Source organism: Salmo salar, chromosome ssa24, assembly GCF_905237065.1.
Source record: "Salmo salar chromosome ssa24, Ssal_v3.1, whole genome shotgun sequence".
Taxonomy (NCBI): domain Eukaryota; kingdom Metazoa; phylum Chordata; class Actinopteri; order Salmoniformes; family Salmonidae; genus Salmo; species Salmo salar.
Window position 1 is genome coordinate 26,769,679 of NC_059465.1, and position 6,000 is coordinate 26,775,678.

Below are 6,000 nucleotides of genomic sequence, written 5' to 3' on the forward strand. Positions count from 1 at the left end.
TCTGTTACATTATTGTCACCTCCAGGGTGTGAGCGTCTCCTCTCTAAAGACCAGAAAGCTCTAATTAAAACTTCCATTAGAGCTCTGCAAGCATTATAATGTAAAAATACGTTCTTCACTCACCAAATATGGGTTTTTCGCTAAGCAGCTATCTTCATTTAATCCCGTTACGGCTGGTATGTACTTCCAAAAAAGGTCCAATAAAAAATATACATGCAAATGAAAAAATGCCTATTCAGCACCTCCAATATATTAAATTACTCAGAGGTTATGTCATAAACCCTCTAAGTTCCAGAATGGGATGAAAACAGCTGCTAAATTGGTCGGGGAGAAATCTAAACCAGTCTATTTGAAATGAATGGTTTAGAGAAGTTGGCAGTACATCCAACTGGCCTCACAACCGCAGACCACTGGTAGCCATGCCAGCCCAGGACCTCTACATCCGGCTTCTTCACCTGCGGGATCGTCGGGGGGGTGGGGGGGTATTTCTGAGGAGTATTTCTGTCTGTAATAAAGCCCTTTTGTGGGGAAACTCATTCTGATTTCCCTCACAGGACCACCCATGGCTGCAAGTGATACATGTTTCTTCAGGTGGAGGCCATCGCTTTGGAGGTTTGAACCAATGAAGTTTGTACCATTGTCCGAAAGAAGCTTGAAAGTCTTGCCTCCACGTGCAATGAGGCGTCTTAGAGACATCAGGACGGCATCGGCATCCAGGCTCTCTATCAGGTCCAGGTGGATGCAGTGGCTGGCCATGCATTTGTAGACCATGCCCCATCTCTTTTTGTTGCGACGCCTGATTTTTATGTTGAATAGTTTGAAACAATCCACTCCAGTATAGTAGAAGGATGGCTTGTACAGTCGCAGACGAGCAGGAGGTAGGTCTGACATCTTGGGAACTTCAGGTTTGACTCGCCATCTATGGCATTGCAAACAGGTGTGCTGAAACTTCCGGATGGCCTCCATTCCACGGCAGAATCCAGTATCTACGATGCAGTTCTGTCAGAACCCTCTCTGGGTCGGGATAGAGGAGAGTCTCATCGAAATCTTGAATGAGTAGCTTGGTCAGTGGATGATGCGGATCCAAGACGATGGGGTGCATAGCATCCATCTCCAGATGCTCTGCGCAGTCTACCGCCAACTCTAAGGAGTCCTGAATCCTTATCGTACTCAGGAGACAAGGGACCCAGACGACTGTTAGAAGGTATAGACCGTTTTGACATGACGGCTTCAGGAGGAGGTTCTGTGATGGAAATGTTCTTGTGTGTATGTGATCGTATGTTTAGCACAATGCTGACTTTGTAATAACCTGTCATGCTTGGTTCATGCGAGTGATGGGTTGACTAAATGAGTAAATCACACTATCACTCATAAGCAATTTGGCAGTATACCCAGAATATTATCTTAGGACTAGAGAAGTGATAAAATGTCTCAGTTTCAAGGTGAGAAGCCTCGTGTGGTATAAATCAGTCACATGCAGGAACCAACACATGTGAATAATGAATAATGAATAATGCTAATCATGCTTATGACTTGCTTGTGTAGAAGTATAAAAGGACTGAAAGGGAACCGCCTTCAGAGTTTTCATCAAGCTTGTATTGAGTTTGTGAACTTCTCCGGCCACGTTAATAAAGATTGCTTCATTTACTTTGACTTTGAGTCCTTAGTGGTGAATTTCCACCACAGTTCTCTGCGGCTATGTAGTCTGCTGCTTCGCTGGGTGAACTGGAGGGTGTATCGGCCACCCATGTAGGGATTTAGTTGTTGCCTTCATAAGGTCTTTCCATGTATCAAACGTGCTGATATCTGGGAGCTGAGAACTGGAACTGACAGACATGTCCACAGAAGGCTGATTTATTCAGTTCGCTGTCATCAGGCTCCGGGTCAGCAGAAGGCATTGAAGGCCACTGATTTTCTGATTGTTGGAGAAACTCAGGGCCTTGGTGCCATTAATGCGCTTGGGCCTGCTCTTCCAAGGTCTTGCCCCGAGTGATGCCATCCACCGGGTTGTTCTGGGTATCCACATACCTCCATTTGGCTACATCCATTAGGTTCTACATTTCTGCAACACAAGTTCCTACGAAGACCTTGTATCTACAAGATTCTGACTTGAGCCAATAAAGGACTGTAGTGTAATCGGAACAGAGGATGACTTGTCCAATGGGCAGGGTGAGTTCTGCTTGGACACTGGCCAGCTGAACCCCAGTGAGTGCAGCACTCAGCTCCAAGCGTGGCATCAACAGCTGCTTCTTTAACACGACGCGAGACCTGGCCAGAATGAAGGAAATGTGTACCTGCTTCTGGCCATCTACAGTCCACATGTAGGGAACAGAGCCATATGCTCTCTCTGATGCATCACAGAATATGTGGAGGTCTCTGGTCGACTTTGGGTTGTCAGCATATGGTGGTGCGTAAGTTCTGGGAGTTCCATTTGGACAAGGTCAGCAATATCTTGTTCTCAGACAAGCCATCTGTCCAGCAGGCTTTGAAGCTGAATGGGGTCATCCCAACCTATCCCTTCTTTCCACAGGTCCTGGACGAGTACCTTGGCTCGGGTTGTGAAGGGCGTGATGCACGCTGTAGATATTCCTAATTGTAGGTTTGGAGCACTCCACAGTGTGGTGCTTGTATCCCAAGGAGTCTCTGAGGCAGTTCCAACATAGCCCCAGGGTTCCTGGAAATCCGTGCTACTTTGGGAAAGCCACAGTTCGCTTCTTTTCGATCTGGCCTCGGGCGGTAGGTACTCGATGGCAGTTGGTACATTGCTTGCCCACTAGCGAATCTCTAAGCCTCCAGTCTGGAGCAACTGGCACAGTCCGTTAACCTGTTAGGGCTAGGGGGCAGTATTTACACGGCCGGATAAAAAACGTACCCAATTTAATCTGGTTATTACTACTGCCCAGAAACTAGAATATGCATATAATTATTGGCTTTGGATAGAAAACACCCTAAAGTTTCTAAAACTGTTTGAATGGTGTCTGTGAGTATAACAGAACTCATATGGCAGGCAAAAACCTGAGAAGATTCTGTACAGGAAGTGCCCTCTCTGACCATTCCTTGGGCTTCTTGACTCTTTTTATTGAAAACTTAGGATCTTTGCTGTAACGTGACACTTCCTACGGCTCCCATAGGCTCTCAGAACCCGGGAAAAAGCTGAATGATGTCGAGGCAGCCCCTGGCTGAAAAACATTAGCGCCTTTGGTAAGTGGTCTATCAGAGGACAATGAGACTGAGGGGTGTGCACGAGGCGACCCCATGTTTTTATTTTCTCTCTCTTTATACTAAAACACAGATTCCCGGTCGGAATATTATCGCTTTTTTAGGAGAAAAATTGCATAAAAATTGATTTTAAACAGCGGTTGACATGCTTCGAAGTACGGTAATGGAATATTTAGACATTTTTTGTCACGAAACGCGTCGGGCGCGTCACCCTTCTTTACACTTCGGATAGTGTCTTGAACGCACAAACAAAACAGAGGATATTTGAACATAACTATGGATTATTTTGAACCAAACCAACATTTGTTATTGAAGTAGAAGTCCTGGGAGTGCATTCTGACGAAGAACAGCAAAGGTAATAACATTTTTCTTATAGTAAATCTGACTTTGGTGAGTGCCAAACTTGGTGGGTGTCTAAATAGCTAGCCCTGTGATGCCGGGCTATCTACTTAGAATATTGCAAAATGTGCTTTCACCGAAAAGCTATTTTAAAATCGGACATAGCGAGTGCATAGAGGAGTTCTGTATCTATAATTCTTAAAATAATTGTTATGTTTTTTGTGAACATTTATCGTGAGTAATTTAGTAAATTCACCGGAAGTTTGCTAGTTCTGAACGTCACATGCTAATGTAAAAAGCTGTTTTTTGATATAAATATGAACTTGATTGAACAAAACATGCATGTATTGTATAACATAATGTCCTAGGCGTGTCATCTGATGAAGATCATCAAAGGTTAGTGCTGCATATAGCTGTGGTTTGGGTTTATGTGACATTATATGCTAGCTTGAAAAATGGGTGTCTGATTATTTCTGGCTGGGTACTCTGCTGACATAATCTAATGTTTTGCTTTCGTTGTAAGGCCTTTTTGAAATCGGACAGTGTGGTTAGATTAACGAGAGTCTTGTCTTTAAAATGGTGTAAAATAGTCATATGTTTGAGAAATTGAAGTAATAGCATTTCTAAGGTATTTGAATAACGCGCCACAGGATTCCACTGGCTGTTACTGTTAATGTTGCGACAGTTCGCTTCTGGTATCAGAACAAAATAGTCAGCACATAGTAACTTCTGATTTAGCTGTAATTTAATTAATGCAAACACGTGTGTGGTATATGTGTGGTTCGTATATATACGGTCTCGCTGTTTTACCTTGCAGGGCAAACAGAGACGAGAGCGACACATCCTATTGTTCTCGCTTTTATACTCTGACAGAGATAGTTCCCGCTCAATGATGGCCTGTCAGAGAGAGGAGGAGCGTGGTTTAAACTTGCTCCTCCTAACGTCGGCGTGCAGGCAGGTCCCAGCGTCGTGACGCACTTCCTGTTGCCGGTTGTAGTTCTTCTTGTCTTCAACAGTTGATTTACCCGTAGTTTATGTACTTAGCATAGCTTCCCCAGTATATTATAAAGGTTATGCATACAAATAGCCAGTTCAACCCTAACATTACGTAGGTGGGACGATTTCGTCCCACCTTCCCTAGAGAGGTTAACGAGGTCTCTTGCTTCATCGGCAGAGGGGATGCTTTGAAGGCAGTTGTCTACGTAGAATGACTCCTCAACTGACTTCACAAGGTCTTGGTTGACTCCTACGTTGTCCTGAACATGTCGCTACAGTGCATAGCTGGCGCAACAGGGACTACAAGTCGTGCGAGTTTGGCGAGTCTTCGCTCCGTGCTAAGGAAGTTTGGCAGTACAGCTTCCTTTGGAGCATGGCGAATTGCATCGTTGACTCGACGAAGCAGGGGTGTAGCGCAATCAGAACGCCATCAACTTCTATTCTAGGTGGACATCTGGAGTAGTGCCATGGCTTGCTTGTTTTATTTCGAGCAAGTTGACAGCTTCTCATTCACATAGGGAAGGGTATCGATCTGCCAAAGTTGCTCCACATTTCAGAAGAGCTGGCAGAATTACGAAGAGGTAGTTGTGAACAGGCACTATGAATCAGCTGGTGCTGTCTGGGCAAGCTAGTAGGGTTCGGTGTGGAGAGCAATGGGTACATCAGGCGGGCCTGTACACACTGGCTGTATGGGTATCAGGGGGTGAGGCATATCTGAACCAATCAGCAGCAGAGGTTGAGCTTGGGCCACTCGTGGCAAAGGCAGCTTAATGAGGTGGTTGTATCATCTTTGGTGAGCTGCTACTGGGCAGGAGTGTTTGGAAAGGCCTAGGTTGTCTGCAGTGAATGCCTGACGTATCCCATACTTCTTGAAAGGTTTGAGCAGGGGACACATCAATGGTAACTGAGGCACCTTGCAGTTCAACGCAGTCTCACAATCAATTCGTGCATATATGCACATAATTCATTACAGCAAATTTCGTGCCTTTTTGTGCGTTTTGGTGTGGCTTAATTCGTGAGAAAAGACACGAATTTTATGTGCTTCTTAATTCGTGCGAAAAGACACAAATTTAACCAGTAGGCTAAAATTTAACCATGTAGCCTACACACAAGCATTTACAAAAACAATATAGACGCGATAGTTTATATTTAAGTTTTGATCTTCTTAATGGCTAATTCAATGTTATAAAAATTTGATTTCCGCACTTATTGTTCCATCCCTCTCTTCGCCCCAACCTGGGCTCGAACCAGGGACCCTTGCACACATCAACAACTGACACCCACGAAGCATCGTTACCCATCGCGCCACAAAAGCCACGGCCCTTACACCGCTAACTAACTAGCCATTTCACATCGGTTACACTTACACTATACAGTGTAAGTATATGATTTAAAATGTGTTGTTGTATGCCTATATGTACTGAAGTGTTCAGTACATATAGGCAT